The sequence below is a fragment of the Otolemur garnettii genome, unplaced genomic scaffold, assembly GCF_000181295.1.
Source record: "Otolemur garnettii isolate 467f Iridium unplaced genomic scaffold, OtoGar3 scaffold00022, whole genome shotgun sequence".
Taxonomy (NCBI): domain Eukaryota; kingdom Metazoa; phylum Chordata; class Mammalia; order Primates; family Galagidae; genus Otolemur; species Otolemur garnettii.
In genome coordinates, this window is record NW_003852417.1 from 8495144 (window position 1) to 8512851 (window position 17708).

The 17708-nt window shown below is 47.3% G+C and overlaps 1 protein-coding gene across 2 annotated transcripts in view; it reads right to left on the reverse strand.

Annotated features, from left to right (window-relative positions):
• The window catches only part of FAM49A (family with sequence similarity 49 member A), a 109631-nt gene extending 98467 nt beyond the window's left edge, over window positions 1–11164 (reverse strand). For both annotated transcript variants that reach the window (XM_023511848.1, XM_023511845.1), the window contains exon 1: window positions 11117–11164. The gene's annotated coding sequence lies outside the window, so the exon portion shown is untranslated. The remainder of the gene's footprint in view (window positions 1–11116) is intronic.
• Window positions 11165–17708: the final 6544 nt, after the last annotated feature.

A 17708-nucleotide genomic window follows, 5' to 3' on the forward strand; every position in this document is an offset into this window, starting at 1 on the left:
CTGTGGCTCAAAGGAGTAGGGTGCCAGCCCCATATGCTGGAGGTGGCGGGTTCAAACCCAGCCCCAGCCAAAAAAAAAAAAAAATTCAAAAAATACCAACATGCAAGATTGTCTGTGGGGTGAGAAATGTATACAAAAAGATTATAAAATAGTTAGAGTTAATAAATGCCAGATATATGTTGGATAGCATAATTCACCATTATTCACCATAATTCACCATTATTAATAAAATTAAAAATTCAGAAATACTTTGAAAAATTAGAGATCATGTCGGTACCGGGTAACCTGCAAATCACTGGTTAGAAAAAAACAAATAATAATTTGCACGAATACACCACAAAACAGCAAGTACACTACAGCTATTTTAGTTGATATGAGCTACTCAAACTATTTCCTGAATTTGAGGTTTAACAGATAAATTTACACAACCCACGGCCTTCCCCGTATATGACTGATATATGACTGACGGCGTGTACAGTGTGAAAGGGGGAAGGAGGGGTGGGGCTTTGACACATAGGTGATTTAAAGGTAGGAAAAAACAGGGGCTATACACACAGTGTTTCATCCACAGGGTCAGGAGTGCTCATACTCAGCCCCCTCCCTGGTCGTGAGGAAGGAAACCCCAATTTGGGTAGATGGGGAAGGGGGCTCTTAGCTACAGTAGCTGAAGTCCAGAGATGAACAATCTCCTTCCCATCTCAAGAAAGCCTCTGGGCCTCCAGTGTGGGGCCAGGCTTTCTCCCAGAAATTGCTTTAGGCTTTGTCAAATCAAACCCACCCATTAAGGATGGAGAACTGAGGCTCACAGAGGGAAATGGGCTTACGACCAGTTAGGCAGGGAGTAAGCAGCAGAGCCACACTCAGCAGCCAGGAGTCTGCCTGGACAGTGCTGTCTCCACCGCCATGGGGCCTCCCGAAACTCAGCAGCTTAGTAAGCAAAGCCATGCAAGCATCCCCAACACCCCCCTCTGGGCCTGCTCCTCCCTCACGCCCAGTCTCCTGACTCAGTGCAGCCCTGTCTGGAGTTGACCTGAAAGAGCTTGAACCTCAAGGGGCGGCAAACGTGAGGGGACTGGAGTGTGTCTGGGTGACACAGGGACCAAGGCAATGGTGGCACGGTTTCCCCTTTTGTGCTTTTCCTCTCTCTTTTTCTTTTCACTCTCATAATCTTTTCTCCCAACTGACTAGTAAATAAAATCAAATGTACTCTCAGTCCTTTATTTTTTTAAACCCATATTAGATTTTTCTTTCATTTATTTTTACTTCTAAACTAGCACCCTCAAATGATCTGCCTGTTTCTGAATATGTATAGAATAAGATTTCACAGGATTCTGTGTTTCTGAAGCGGAAGCATTAGCCAGCTCTGCCCGAGACAGGCAATTTGGTTGCTTTCTGCCAGTTAACTTCTGAATTGCCCTTCTTGGTGGTCACTGGTCCCTGAAAGACAAAAGGTCCTTTAGCCTGCAGGACCTGAGCAATCACCCAACTCCATTCCTGAGCTACACAGGGCCAGAGGTTGGCCTGAGGCAGAGCTTTGTCCAGACAGTGTCTGGAAGGGCCCCACCTTGCTGGGTCTGAAAGGATCTTCCCACAACCTACGTGCCCGTGTACACACACACACACGCCCATGCACACACACACACACACACACACACACGTATGCTCACACACACCTATACAGGTCGAATTTCAGGCTGACATTCATACCCACCCACACAGCACACACATACCCCCACACTCACCTTTCACACTCACCCCCACTCACAAACCACACACACACATTCACACCACACACAGGAGTCCAGGCCTGTCTAATTATAAGGCCCAGCCATCCCCAGAGGTACCCTCATTGTGCCTTCACGTGAAGCCTATTTCTAATTCCCATCTATGCAAACCCAAGACCTCAGGATCTTGAAAGTCTAGGTCACTTGTCAGTCATGGAAACCACCTGACTGTGGTCAAGTCTCCCGCGTAAGACTGTGCTCCAGAGGAAGAGTGGGGGTCCCCAGGGAGAGGCAAAGTCACTGACTTACTAAGCCTCGTTGGATTCTGGAACATATGGTAAGCTTTCAACCTGGTGAGAGTCAGAATTACAATGCATTGAGCATAAACGCAAAAGACAAAGAGATAAAGAGAAAATTAGAGAAAAGAGAGTAAGAGAGAGAGAGAGGCCATTGGGTTGGTCACCACTCCTGCTTAAGTGTTCTATATTTAAACACCTAAGTCCATAAAGACATGGGCCCTATTAACAAACTATTCCATTTCCTCGGGCACATCTTGCATGGGTCCTGTGCTCCCCAATGGAAAACCTCTACTGGGCTCTCAACAAAGTTCAGTATCAGCCCTGCACACATTCATAAGCCCCCAAAAGCACAGCAACCACTGAGGTGGCCATTGTCATCAGGACCAACGCCACACACCCCAACATCAGAGCCATCCTGAGCATCAGTGATAGGATGGCGGCGAAGGCACTGGGGCCAGAGGGCACAAACCAGCTGAAGGCAAGGTCAGTGTTGTGAGGGGAGCAAAGGCAGGGCCCGGAAGGACCCAGGGCAGAGCTCAGAGAGGCTTCTCACTGCCCGTAGGCCATGTGGCCCGGCCGGCCGGCCTGCACCTCCCACCCCATCCAACTCTTTTGGGGCCCTAGCCTCAATGCATGACTTAGAAATTCAGTTCGTAAGGGGCTGGGGAGAAGTAATAAGCTCTGGCTCATCCAACAAGTTAAAAGCAGACCCGACATAAGACCCAAGACTTTCTCACGCTCGGCCCGGCTTTTCACTTCCCCATGCTTACTCTTCAGGCGCTGGTTCCTCCTCACACAGCTAAAATGATGAGTCAGATTTAAAAATTCCCTCCACCTTCCTCTCCAGGGCCGCTGCTGAAATCTGATTATAAGCCATACTCAATCAAAAACCCCCAGCTTATTTTTACTTCTCAGAAAGTCTTCAGCAAAGACTCCTTCAGAGTTTGTCACAGTAAAACTCTGGAGGAACCCATGTTCTTAAAAGTTTTTGTTGTTGTTTTGTTTTTGTGCCAATCTAGGTCACTTAATTCATTTCCTATTATTTCAATTGACGAAATATAAAAATGTCCATTAATGCTTTCCATAAAGCATGAGATGAACCACCATGTCACCACACCACCTAATATCCAAAGGCATGAGGGACATTTATTCCCGTCTTTTGGATCTTGGGGGTCCTGTGATTTCCTTCAGCCTTTTTGCAATAGACGTGGGCAAACCTTTCTTAGAAACCTTTTGCTCAGATATGCTTCCTAATTCAGAATTTTTTTTTTTAATTTAGAAGAGCAAAGCGTGCCTGAACCATTTATTATGCACCTACCAGGGTATGGATCACTTAATCTTTCTACCAAAAAAACTCATTCATGCTGAGTGGGACAAATATAAGTTATAAATACTCTTGTGTAACATTGAGCCAACTTGAGCTTCCAAATGGAATGACGAAAAAAATTTGCCATTTTGAGAGCCTTTTGGACTTAAAAATAAGGGAATGTATATGTGGCAAAAATAGCTTATGACCCATTTATTACTTCTGAAGGTATTTGAGAGGCCAGATTTGAAACCTCAACATTCCAGAAAAAAAGTACAAATGTAAAAGATAAGAAACAGACTTAGGATCAGGAGATGGGTCGAGCCTATGTGTGGTGCTTTGTGCCAGCTAGTCTCATTATCCTTGCTGCAACCCAGTAAATAACATAGCTGAGTTCACTTCAAGTACAAAAGGAAGGTTCCCAAGCTAGAAATAGAAGCCCAGAAAAGTGGACTTTTGGGGCTTGTCAGGGGCGATTCGGAATATATTATCAGAGAAAGGAGAAGTTCCATGTCATTTCCCACTCAGAAGAACAAACAAAGAGGAACCTAGAGGACGTGACAAAAAAATTTCAAACCAATTTTATTCATAGCTCAGGCAAAAAGGGAGACAGATATAGCTTCAATTCGCATATCCCTCACGATATCCCTGAGACACGAACGCCACGAACTTCAGTTTAAAAACTGGAAAACTTAGCAAGCTTATGGCACTTGTCCAAGGGAAGAGCCAAGATTCCAGTCCACGTCTGTTTCTTCCAAACATGTGCTCCAGAACTTTCAGAAGCACCTGTCACTTGTCCGGGTTTCAGAAGAGTTCTGATAGCTGAGTTCTTGTCCCAGGCTCAGGAAGGCCGCTGGTCTTGGTCTCCCTCTCTCGCACTCTCCCTCCCTCCCTCCCTCCCTTCCTGCTTTCCTTCCTCCCTCTCTTCCTTCCTTCCTTCCTTCCTTCCGCCTACCTTCTCTTTCCACCCAGCCAGCCAGCCAGCTACCTACCTAATCCCTCTCAGTTTCTGCAGAACAGAGGAGTCAGAGCAGAGATGTTCAACCATGGGCGAGCCTGTCATCCTGTAAGCTGAGAACATCCTTCTCCTGTGTTCTCATGACTGCAGGCTGTCCCCAGGCAAAGGCCGAAAGAGTAAGTTATCCACCACCTGCCTCCACAGGGGGGTCCACAGCTCAGCAAGACCACATGCTGTGCACTCTGCAGGCTTAGCTCCTCGCTGCTGGGTGGCATCCTCCAAAGAACGAGCTGAACAAAGGAAGGATGGACCTGGAGGACATCAGCCCAACAGAGGTGCAAGGCACAGGGAAGCGCTTAAAACACAAGCTGTATTTTATCTTATTTTATTCAACTGCAAGGTATGGAGGCCCCTCTGGCTAGCATGAATTTAAACCTCCTGGAGATGAATATTCTAGCCAAGATATAAGCTTAGTAATTCCATGCCCCTCACATGGGCACAGCTCTTATTTACAGTGTAGGAGGTAGAGAGAGACCAGACTTTGAAGGTGCACAAACATGGTTTCAGACACCCGCTACGCCACCTTGGTAAAAGGATGATATTATGCAAATGCCTTAACACCTGTGGACTTGAGTTTCCCCATCCACAGGATGGAGATAATATCTATTTCAAAAGCTCTTCAGAAGATTGTTAGAAGTGGGTATGAAATGCTTATTGCTATTCTGATGACAATATCTGGATGCCTCAGTGCACACCGCTGCCCACATTTTATCAAGGGGAACACAAGCTCAGCGAGAGAAGACAACTGGCCAAAGCCTGGGCTCCCTGAGAGCGAGCAGCGTGGGCATAAGAGCCCGGGCCTTCTCAGACCCTTTCACTGTTCTTGCCCTGCCCACAGCATGGGCCTCTCCACACAAAGTGACTGGGACTTAGCTGCAGCATGGCTACTGGAAGAACACGCCTCTGGCGGGACAAGGAAGGACAGGGTTTAAGCACATTGGCACAGTTGTACGCCAATCACTGGCTCTTGATGATCACTGTGTGTGTTTTAATCTATTTTGAAACCTAGGAATCATCAGACCAAATGAAGTTTTGTTTCATTTTGTTTTTTTTAAAGGACATTTACTTGAAACAGAAGGACACACTGCAGTATCCAAGGCATCTGTGAAGTCAACCCCCTTCCACGTTCCTGTTAGTGAAGATTCTGGAACAGGGGAGTAAGCTGGCACTCCCTCTGCTCCTGCGTCCCCTCTCTCTCCACTGTCTTCAGCTTTGACTTTGGTCATTTATTATGGTCAATCAGAAAGGGGCTCCCTTGCTGGGCAGGGACGTAAGGCTTCTCTGCTCTTTGAGAAGATTCTTTGACAACACACTTGGCTCTCCCCTACCCCAGCCTGCTCTGGGCAACCTGCTAAGCAAGGCTGCCAAGGGTTGCTTCTTCACACTTGTCACTCGGGGATAAGAGCCCATGGTTTCATTAGGATCATTGGCCTCAATGTGAAAAGGCCTTTCAAGTCATCAAATCCAACCTTTCCACTGTACCAAGAGTGAAATTGAAGCCCAGAGACTCTCCTGCCTCACCAGGAAGTGAGGGGCATGGCTGGGCGCTGAGCCAGGGTGGCAGCTTTCCAGGACCTGTGTTTTTCATGCTCCCTCTCCAAGGGAGGTCATTCAGGTGCTCCACGGACCACATCCACGTGGCAGGAAATGGGCTGCATTGCAGTGACAGTGGAAACAACGGTGTCCCCCTCCTGCTCTGCACACTGCACTGTGTAGAACATGGTTGAGCTCCGCTGGGCCTTGTGTCTCCTCCTGCTTCCCCCACAGAGGGAGAGCTAGCTGAGGGCAAGGACAACGCCATATTGGTCCCTGTATCTTAGTTCAACAGGGGCAAGAACTCACCCAGTACACATTTGTTAAAGGAATGAATGATCTAATTTTTATGCTTGATCCATCATAAAACTGCAATTAAACTCTGTGGGGCACTCCATTTCCCCAGTTTCATTTTAAAAATCTAATTATCTATGCCATACAGAATTTTTATTAGAAAGTGAAGTCATTAAATAAGCAGACACCAGACTCAGGCCCTGAGATAATTGCAAATAGAAACGCATCTGTCTGCAGTGCTAAGTTAGACCTCGTAAACACTCTGCTGAGAAACATCGTGCCCATTTCCAGTACTGGCTGTCATTGGGGCAACAGGCTTCTTAACAGGGAAATTAGGCTTCCAAACTACAAAAAAAAAGCTAGTGAGCAACTCTATAATTGCCTTTCAGTACCTTCAGCTTCCTAGACATGAGTTATACCAAGAGACTTAATCCAAGTCACCCTTGCATTTGAAGAGCCACCACCCGTATGTTCTGACCTTGTCATTTCTCGTGTATCCACGTCCCTGGGAGGCACCTGTCACACTTTCCACTCATAAGTTCAGTAATAAAATCTTGGTCTGATCAGAGGTTCAATTTATTTCAGTGACAAACCAGCAGTCCATTCTTGGGCAAGGGAAGCTACTTCCAGCATCATCAAACATTTTTCCTTAACTTGGACGTGTCAAACTCCGATTCATCACTTACAGAATAAAAGCCTCAGCCAACTGAAGAAACCCTGTTGAGGCTGTGCTGAGAGCAAAAGCCTAATAAAGTTTCTAAATATTTGCTATGGGTCTAAGTTACAACACTGACCAGTTCCACCCTGTTAAAATCTGCTTGCATTCTCCAAACGCAATTATTTTAGGTCACCGGCATGCCAGCCAAGGAAACGACAACAGAGTGTACGATGGCACAAAGAGTAACCAGAACCTACTTTTAAATTCTGATCCTGCCACTTAGTCGCTGCCAGGCATTTTACAAATGACTTTACTTTTCCAGTTTCCTTAACTGTAAAATGGGGACAATAATACAAATGTGGCAGAATTGTAGTAATAACACGGGGAAAATGTCTATGTGGATGTATGTATTCATGGTAACTTCAGAAAAAGATATCAGGCACACCCAGAGTAAAAAAAAACCAACAACACAAAGAATTCACTTTCAAGTATTCTCATAGATAGAATATGTTTCTGAAAATCAGGGAGTTTGTTTCCGTTTAAAATTTGTTCCCCTTTGAGAAAACAGAAGTGTTGGTGAGTTACACACTGTGGTGGTATCCTAGGACATAGCTTATCTGGTGAGAGATAACCTCAAGATTAAGTAGCAGTGCTAGGAGCCTAAGTGCAGGCAATTTTTTTTTGCAGATTTTGGCTAGGGCTGGGTTTGAACCCGACACCTCCAGCATATGGGGCCCACACCCTACTCCTTTGAGCCATAGGTGCCACCCAGTGCGGGCAATTTTTAACCCTCCCAGATAATGAATGGATCTCAAAAGGCCAGAATCCACCCAAAGCGCTCTCTACCACAGTTTAAGAGGACCCAGAGGCCCAGTAACCAACACGTCTTTTCTAATCAATATAACTAAATAACAGCAAGTCTACTGTGAGGCGGGCACCATGCCAGACCCTGTAAGTACATAAAAGCATTTAATTCGTAGAAGGCAAGTATAATTACTACAATTTTGCAGGTATAAGAAATGAGGCCCAGTGAGGTTAGCTATACCTCCAGCCACAGCTAGGACACAGCAGAAACGGAGTCTGAACTACCTGACACCTAAGCCCACTTTCCTTCCAGTCACTATGGCACGTTGTCAGGTAATATACGCAGCTCCTGAGAAAGGATTTTAATCAAGATGAAGTAGGAACCAGAAGCTACTCTGAGTGGACAAGTCCGAACTCAGAGAGCAAGGCAGGACTGGCTCCCCGCCTCCTCTTCTTTGCCCTGCTCACAAGAGCTGCTGAGGCGGCTCCAGCAGCTTCTCCACGGCTGGGAGGGCTGACCGGGGCTTGCCAAATGGGCAGCAGAGGACAGCTGTATTTCAGCTGCAAATCACAGGCCCCCGGATTCAACCCTCATAGTGGCCTCACGAAGTGACTCTCGGCCCCACACCAGCCTCCCCTTCCTCGTATCACTCTCTCCACGACTATTTCACACGTGTCCCCTGCTATGTTTGTCTTCACCACCCGATTACATTCTTCCTAAACAGGAACAGGGTTCCTTTCCACCTTTTCGATCCCCATTTCCCCAAACTGCGTTTGGTGCGGAGTAGATGTTCAGTATAAGGCGCTTGAATGAATTAATGGGTGCACTGTCAAGGCTGGAAAAGATGACTTTAGAGACTGTCTCCAAGCCTGGGAGTTCATGGCTTGATTATTCCTAAATCAGTTTTCAATCTCTGAGCAGGGGTTCAGGGGTCTCTTTAGCACTGAGATATCCCAACAGGGCTAGGACATTACGGGTCCTTTGGCCTTTCAATGCAGTCACAGAAATCTCTGAGGCTATTCCATTACATCCTAAAATAATAAGTAAACGTGGCTAATAGGATAGATGCTGTTGACCTCGTTTTAAAGACTGAGAAACTGAGGCCCATATGAGTGAAGGCACTTTTCCGGGGCCAGTATTTGACATGGAGGCTGCTGACTCTCTGTCCTTTTCACGTCACCAGAATTTTTTTTAAGCATAGCAACTTATATGGGAGACAAAGAGGGGTGGAAGAGAGTGCGGTGCAGGCAATGACAGCAGGGATGACAGGAGACAGCTCCACTGGAGAGTGTCACTGACAGCTGACAGTGGGTGACCCTATGGCCCTAGTGAGCTCTGAATACCTTGTCCAAGGCCAGCTAGCCTCAGCATCCCTGACTTATCCAGTAGCATTAGGCCCTGGGAGTAAAGGCAAACTGAACTCTTCTTGGTACTGAGTAAAAACAGGAAGTCACAAGTGGCTTTGCTGTGCTCTCAACTTGGGTCCCCAGCAGTTCTGTCAAAGGTTAAGGGTGCACCCAGGACCGACATGCAGTTCCCTGGCAGCTCACCTCCACAGGAGTCCACTGGTGCGCCCAGGGGCAGGGCAAGGGGGACTCCCTTTGAGGAGACCCCTGAAGTGTGGGTTTAGGGAGCTGAACTAAGGCAGGCTCTGTGGTCCCTTTGGGACAGGATCAGGGAGCCAAGCAGCTCCATTAGTTTTCCATTCATTCATTTAATAAGCACTGAGGGCTGACTATGTGCTGAAATCAGTGTGACTTTAGAGAAAAAGCTCACTTGCTCTGGGCTCAGTTTCCTCATCTGCAAAATGAAGACAGACCCTGCCCCACACGGATACTGTGCAGATGAAAAGGCAATAATATCAGTGAGGTCCTCATCACATTTGGCATTTATTAGTAGCTCTGAGGCAGGATTCACCTACTACGTGCCCCTTCCCAGAGCTGAGAGGCAGAGGGAGTGTGTGGCGGGTCTTTCCTACTCTCTCCTCACAGGAGCTCATGGCCAGCAGGAGGTGAAGTCCTGCCAGCCCCCAGCCTGGGCCCAGAGCCATGTTTATGACTGTTTATTTCAGAGCAAGTAGAAAGGAGAAATTAGAGCCATAAAAGACAGGACAACAGACCAATAAAAACCAGCTCCCAGAAGAGTCAGAAGGAGGAAGACAGGCAAAACTGTCACCATAGCAACACAAGACAGTCAGAAACATGCAGGAAAAACAGCCCCTGCTATGCCTCCTGTCTTCACTGCAAGCCAAGCCCTCGAACCCCATTTGGAGCTCAGTGAAAGCCATGACAACCCACCTTAAGACCCCTGGCCCCGGAGCCCAGACCTGGCTACCCGTAATGCTCCTCATACTGTCCCAGCACAAGTTCCAGCCCAAGTCCCAGCCCAGCTTTCTGTGCCCTGGGGACTTGATGCCCTGCAGATGGTCCAGGCTCCAACCAGAGGAGAGACTGGCTGGTAGCAAAAGGGAAAGTTTCTAACAGGGAAAGGAAGGAGGCTATAGAGCTGTGGGGGGACCAAGCCCCCTGTCCCTGACCTGGGTTCTCTGCCTAAAAGTCAGGCAGGTGAACAGGGTGCAGGAAATGAAACCAGCCCCAGGGGCCCACGAGGTGGCCCCATCAGTTCTTTTACACCCAACACAGAGACTGGGAGGATTCTAGGGATGGGGAGTGGGTGGAGAAATAGCTTTGGAGGCCTTAAATGACAAAGCTCCATGGCCTGGTCTCTGGGGACATTGGCCAGCAAGTCGGGGCAGCATTGAGAAGGACCTAGGGATCGCCTGCCCCATTTTGACAGAAACATTCTTGGCCCTTCAAGTGGCAGACAAGACAGGTGTCTCCACCAAAAAGCGTGGCTGGCTTGGGATCAGCCTTTTGGGAAGTGGGTCAAATTGTTCCCAAAGCTCAGTATTGGAAAGTCCCTTCCACCAGCCTGGGGTTCTGGGTTCTGGAGAAGGAGAGAGGGTGACTACAAGGAGGGCTGGGTCCCAGGCACCACAGCTTGCTGGCTGGCGGGGAACCTCTGTGGCAGGTGGCAGCAGAAGGGTCCAGGTGTGCAGGGCTGGGGGGGAGTCACCCTGCCTCTGGGGCTTTAAAGAGGGGTGGGAAGCCGGGGCCTCTGGTGGTGGGAAGGGCAGCAGATGGTCGAGGTGCAAGAATGTCTTTGGATGTAAGGATAGTTGGGGGCAGGGGTGATCGGTTGAGGGAGTGAAGATGATCTGGGAACAGAACGTGATCAGTAGGCTGTCCTTGGAGAGAGGGGGCAATGGGGCACAAAGATGGACCTCTGGCCAGCAAGCGCAGAAGGGCTCAAGGATCAGACGCTCTGCACTCCCTCCCTCGCCTGAAGGCTGTAGGGTCATCAGAAGCCCGGAAGGATGGCCCGGAGCGTGGCGCCCGCCCCGCCCCGCCCCGCCCCCGCCCCGCAGACCCCAGCCCGCGCTCCCGCCACGACCCCGGCCGGGTCCGCGCGGAGCTCACCGAGTCGCCGCCGCCCTGCTCGGCCGTCCGCTCCGCCGCGCCGCCGCCGTGGACGCCTCTCCCGCGGCCGCCGCAGCTTGCGAGACGGCCCCGGAGCCCCGCCCCGCCCCGCCCCCAGCCGGCCGCGCGCCGCCCCGCCCCGGCCCCAGGGGACCCCACCCCCGCTGTCACTCGCGCGTCCTCACACTCGTCCAGGCCACCCCCTCTCCTAGGCTGCTCTGCCCTCCGTGCCCAGGAGCTGGCGCGGACCCTCCCAGCATGGCAATCCTGGCCCTTCTCACTCTTGGCCACTTAGCCGTGCCCTGCCAGAGGAAGCCCCGGCAGCCCCTTACTGTTTCCACACACCGAATTCCTCCATACCCGTTATTCCCCTCCAAGAAAAAGAAGAAAAAAGGACGCACACGCACCTTCACATTAGTATCCATGCTCCAAGCCAGACTATCCCAAGCCCCAGCCCCTCTCCCAAATCACTCTGGATTCTGAACCCAGCCCTGCTCTCTCCGTCCCTTCCTGCCCATCCTGTTAACAGATTCCCAGACCTGGGGCCTGCAGTTATCTGATGGAATCACAAAGGCTTAGTCCAAAAAAATGTTAATTGCCCTAAAAGGTAAGTCTGCAAAAACACTTTACAAAATTCTGTGATGCAGGAGAAAGTAGTGGATTACAGCATCACTGTCATGATCATTGTTTGAAAACATCTGCCATGGAGGCTTTTTGCATTAGAGAGAGGGAGATTCAGGAAACCAGAGATGGCTGAGCAGTGCCAAACAGGTTGTGAGTCAGAGCTCCTGTGGAGGGGAGGGGGGCTCTTGCAGAGGGCTTGGGCTGCTTCCTTTCCCAGTCAATCAGCCAGAACATCGTGAAACATCTCAGGGATTTAGGAAATCCCTATAGGTGCCAAGTAGTGTGCCCATAGCTTCACTGGTTGGGGACTCTGTGTGTAGGGAGCACAAGGAGACAAACCCAGGTCTCTGAGTGCAGGAAGGAGACATCAGGAGAACTGTCAGGGTCCCTTTCCTCTCAGATCCAACATGTGACCCCATGGAGGACTTGATGCTGCCCAAGCCTCCTTGAGGTTCCAGAAGGCTTTCACAAACTGGTCTGGGCTTTGACAAGAATTCACAGAGGGCAGGAGGACACAGCTTAGTTAGAGAGCAGTAGTCTCTCAATCAGGAGGGGGCTTTAGAACCAGAATGAATACCTTCCCATTCTTCATTTGAGTCTTCCCCATACCCTGGCACAGCCTCTGTTGTCAGCCCTTGCAAAGACAATTTATTTTATTTTTGAGTGGCTCCATTAGAAAACCCTTCTTGCCAAGAGCTAAACTACACTCCTTCCTCCCCCAAAACACACATGCACACACGCCCTCCAAAATTTCTGGCTTGATCTGTCCACCTTGAACTTGGCCAGTCTTTGGGAAGGGCAAGAACCAATCTGGCACAGATCCCATTTATCCCATAAAACACTATATTTTCATACCATACAAGGACATTTTACTTTACACTCGTCTGTCTTTAATAACATGGCAGAATTGGTGAGTAGGCCATTTGATGTATGAGATTTCACCTGCATGGTATTGCCTCACCCATTATCAAATAATAGGGTTTTCTAATTATTAGTGTGGAATTTAATAATTAAATGTTTCCTAAGACACAATAACCAGATGAAAGTCTTTTGACTTCGTCAGTAGCACTAATAACAAGTTTAGAGGTTATTATAATAAAGACGACAGTGAAATTAAACTGTCATTTAGGGGGCAGGTAGTTGAGATTGAATTTCAGATGGTTTTTATTTGCATTATGTTTGCTAAAATGAACCTTAATATCTTAATTAAATTCAACGTAAAGTGAACTGTTCTAGTGTCAAGGACATCCTCTTTACATATTTATTTATATATTTTAAAAGAGATTGATTGAGTGTGGACAAAATACCGGGCACTTTGGTGAATGATAGACTAAAGATGCATGTCCCCTGGTCTTGAGGAGAACACAGACAGGCAGCCAGTCCTAGGCTATACGGCAGGATATAAAACAGCCTAAAATAGAGCCATTTGCTGTGTGGACCCAGGAAAAGAAGGAATTCATTGTGATTGGGGGAAACTAGGAGCAGATTCTCTAGAAGGACAGCTTTAAAGCTAACCCCCAGGGGATGAGCTAGACTTCAATAGTCAGGAAATGAGGACAAGGGCACTCCAGGTAGAGGGACAAAGTGGAAGCCATGGGTGGGGGGGTGGCCTGGCGTGGCCCCAGTACCAGGGGAACTGCACAATGTGAGACAGACAGTGGAGAACTGGACGAGCAGCTGCCCTTCATCCTGGGCACTGAGGACAGTTTCAGGGTCCACAGGGATAGAAGATGGAGAACGAAGAGGCAGTGGTGAAAATGGTAAGCAGGGAACTTCCATCATTGCCCGGGAGCGGTGGACCAGGCTCATTTAACAATGCATTCTCCGAAGGGTTCCTAGTGCTGAGAACAATACTTGGCACAAATTGGTGGCCAGCAGCATTGCTGAATAAATGATAGGATCAGGGAAGAGGGACTTCCCCTCTGAGGATACAGCCATAAGGGCTGATCCCATGCCGGGCTCCTCTCTACCCACTGGGACCTGTCCTAGGGGAGGTGAAACATTCCCTCTCTATTTGATTTCTCTTTCTCCCATGACTCTTACTCCTTGGAAGGATCATTTCTTGTTCTCAACTTTTGCTGGCATACCCACCTGGGATGGCTTCTCACCCATCAACAGCTACCAACGATCATCTGTTCCAGTATTAACGACACCCAGGGGACAGTATGGCACTATGGGCTCAGACTTTTGTCCTCTGAGTATTCCTAGAAAATTGACAGTTTGGGCCACTCACTCCTCTGGTATGTGACAGCCGTGTCTTAGCACAAGCACTGGGGATTTTTCACCTCTGCCAGTTTCTCAAGAACAGAGATATTATCCGAGGAGCAGATAAAATCCCCACAGGATTTGGAGTCAAAGCTGATGCTGAGTATAAACCCTAATTCTGCCACTCGCTAGCCACTATACACCTAAACAGGTTACTTCATTGTTTGGAGTTTTGGGTTTCTCTCCCATAAAATGGGATTATGGTAATAAAACCTACCTGAGAAAGTTAATATTAAATATAAACTGGTAGCTGTGAAAGAAGGGTTATATACAATGCTACACATCCTGTGTGTGTGTGTGTGTGTGTGTAGCCTCATGGTACCTTGAATTGTGCTGGGCAGATGGGAAGTGTTCATTTCAGAATTGCTTTTATTTTTACCCCTCCCAGCTCACTGATCTCCAGCAGGAGTTATAGCGTGTTTTCCCTCTGGCATTACTATAATGGTTTCCAAAGGTGGTGGGTTTTCTTGCCAATTACTGGCCAGAGTCCCTTTATGTAACTAGGGGTTTCTAGGGAAACATGGCCCAGGCTTCAGAGGGAGCATAATAGATTTGATTATGAATATTGAGCCAATTTTCACAGCTGACATGCTGCACACTTCCTTGTTGCAAAAATCACAGCCCGAACTATATAGAGAAACTTTGTAATAGCTCAAAATCCTTGCCGGTGGCTGTGTTGGAGCACATGACTTCAGGGCTCTGACTTTAATCACTTTTAATCACTGAATGTGCCAGGCTTTTTCAGGCCTCCCTTGCTTTGTACATGGTTCCCCACTGCCTTGAATGACCTCTCATCCTGGTCTATTCTTTGAGTTTCAAGTCATCTTCCTGAAATCCAGCTCAAAAGCAACTCTTTCTCTAATAACTTCTCCAGCTCTCCAAGACCAAGTCAGCTGCTCTTTTCTGTGTGCTTTCCTCATGTAGCACTCACACCTTTATAGTGGCAGTCACCAGGCAGTGTTAACGGGGTAGTTTACATGTAGTTGGTCCTTATCCGCAGTAGTGTTCTGTAAAAGCCACCAGGCAGGCTGAATTAACATATAATGAACCATAACTTCCGAGAAAAATACAGGGTTAGGTTCCTGCAACATCAAATTTTCATCAACTAATCACCACATAGCCTTTCTTATGTACGTTTCTGTTTAAAGACACTTTATTTAATATGCATTTTTGATTCATTAACATCGAAGTCGCAGTCAACAACACTATGACTCGTCCCTGAATGAAGCTTATCTTACCCATATATTTTCTGGGTAAGGAATATCACAGCCTTCTTGTGCTTAGGGACCCCTGACAGCACTTTGGCACTGTGCTTGGGGGCCATTTTAAACAGTGAAATCATAAACAAATAGTACAAAAATGAGAAAAATAAGGCACAAATATGTTGTAAAGAGGAGCAGGAAGGCAGAACCTGGTCTTGTTGGACCTCAGCTGGGAACACATATGTCCAGGTGACCTAAGGGTTTCACCTGCTGGTACATGTCAGCATGTCACAGAATCCCTGAGAGTATTGATTTTAGGATTACCAATAAAGTTTAGCAAGTAAGTGAATTCACAAATACGGGATCCCTTGAATAATGAAATAATGAACATCATCAACTCTCTGAACCTTCCAACTGGAGCACACTGGTCTATGAGCTCTTGGAGACAGACTCTGGGCTTTGTTGGTCTTGATATCTTCCCAGCCATTTGAAGACCACTTGATACCTATAAAATCAATGTTCAACAAATTCCGGGTATATGAGTGAACCATTTAATCTTGCATTTCTTTAGATATTTACTGACAATTTATAAACTTACATGAATAAAGCAAGAAATACAATGCTGATTCTTCTCCCATATGAATGAATGTCAGAGACCTGATTTGCTGCCTGTCAGTTATTTGACAAAAGGTCTGATCTCTGAATGTAAAGAGCATTCCACATGGAGTGGATTCCTCACATGTCACAAATCTGGATCAGACGGATGTTGGCTTGGACAATGGGTAAAAGAGCAGAAGCAGCACCATCCTCTCCCAAAAAGAGAAGGGGGGGCAGTGAATTCCTAGGATCTGGGAAAGCAGAATCAAATGACAGCCAACAAAGGAGAAGAGGGACACCAGTGACATGGTGGTGAGAAGAAAGGGATGTAGACAACTGAAGACCAGGAAATCAGGGTGACCGTGCAGTGGTGCTGCAGTGAGGCCCACGAGTAGAGGTGGGCTCCTCCCCAGCTTCCCACGGCGTGACTTCGGACGGGTTTCTCAATTTCCTCAGCCTTGTTTGTCATGTGTATAAAAGGATGATAATAGCACTTGTCACAAAAGCCTGTTTATGCAGCTGACATTTATTGAGTGCCTACTGTGTCCTAGACAGAAATGTGAATGAGATCACAAAGGTGCAGATAATTAATGAGTGCTGGGCCCAGTGCCTGATGTAACCCAGCTACCAAATTTAAACAGTCATAGTAAGTTATTTTTACTCATCAACTTATCTCCCTCCCTCTCTTTCTCTCTCCCCACCACCGACCCCCCCACATCATTTGCAAGATTTCAACATATGACTTCCATTCTCTTCTAAGGCCACATCCTCTGACACTTTCCTGTAAGTTAGTTGTCTCAATCTTCAGCTACACAGGTAAACCCAGATTGCATCAATTTTTGGCGCCTTTGACAAAATGAGTCAGCTCCTTTGGGGACTCAAACTTAAACTCACCGCCTGCAAAACTCACAGAGTCTATAAAATCACTACTAACAAAGTAATGACACACAGGTGGGAGCCTTTGAACAAAGGCTCAGAGCATTTTACAGGCATGTTCTAGTCATCTAGGTAGCTGCACAAACAGGTAAGTAGAGGTCCCTTATGACTAAACCCATTTTAAAGCCCAGAAATTAAGGCTTACTGTAACTGGTTCGAGTCATCAACTGAGTTACAGTGACAGCCAAAAATAGATAAATAAAGCAAACAAAAGTGTCAAGGCTCACAGTTTAAGATGAAGCTTTGTATTCCTTGGACAATGAGATCTTTCTCTTCTTTACAAATCATTTCTTTGCTTTTCAGGAAATATTTTAGTGAGCATGTGGGCAGGTTTGACTGAGGCATGGACCAGCATTCTTGCTATCAGAGATTTTGTCCAATTTAGGCAAAAAAACTTTGGATTGGGGCCGGGCATGGTGGCTCATGCCCGTAATCCTAACATTCTGGGAGGCAGAGGTGGGTGGATTCCCTGAGCTCAGGAGTTCCAGATCAGCCTGAGCAAGAGGGAGCCCTTGTCTCTAAAAATAGCCAGGTGTTGTAGCAGGGGCCTGTAATCCCAGCTACGCCGAGGCTGAGTTAAGAGGATCACTTGAGTCCAAGAGTTTGAGGTTGCTGTGAGCTATAACACCATAGCACTTCACCCAAGGCAACAAAAAGACTTTGTAAAAAAAAACCTTTGGATACTAAGACAATGTTAAAGTTCTCATCAAGCACAATGGTTGACACTATAGAATTTCTTTGCCAGCTGTGCTAATCATGCATGAATTTTTCATCTGTAAATGCACATAATTCTGTGACAACTACATAAGTGGCCATTTTAATGATTTGCAACGTATTGCATTGGCCTTTTTGCTCCTTAACCACTTGAGAAGTGTCTTAGAATGGTAATGCTCAAACTTGATATCTTTAGAATCCATATTTATCTTTTTTATCCTCTCTTCAGCTACTGCCAGATTAGCCCCTTGTCA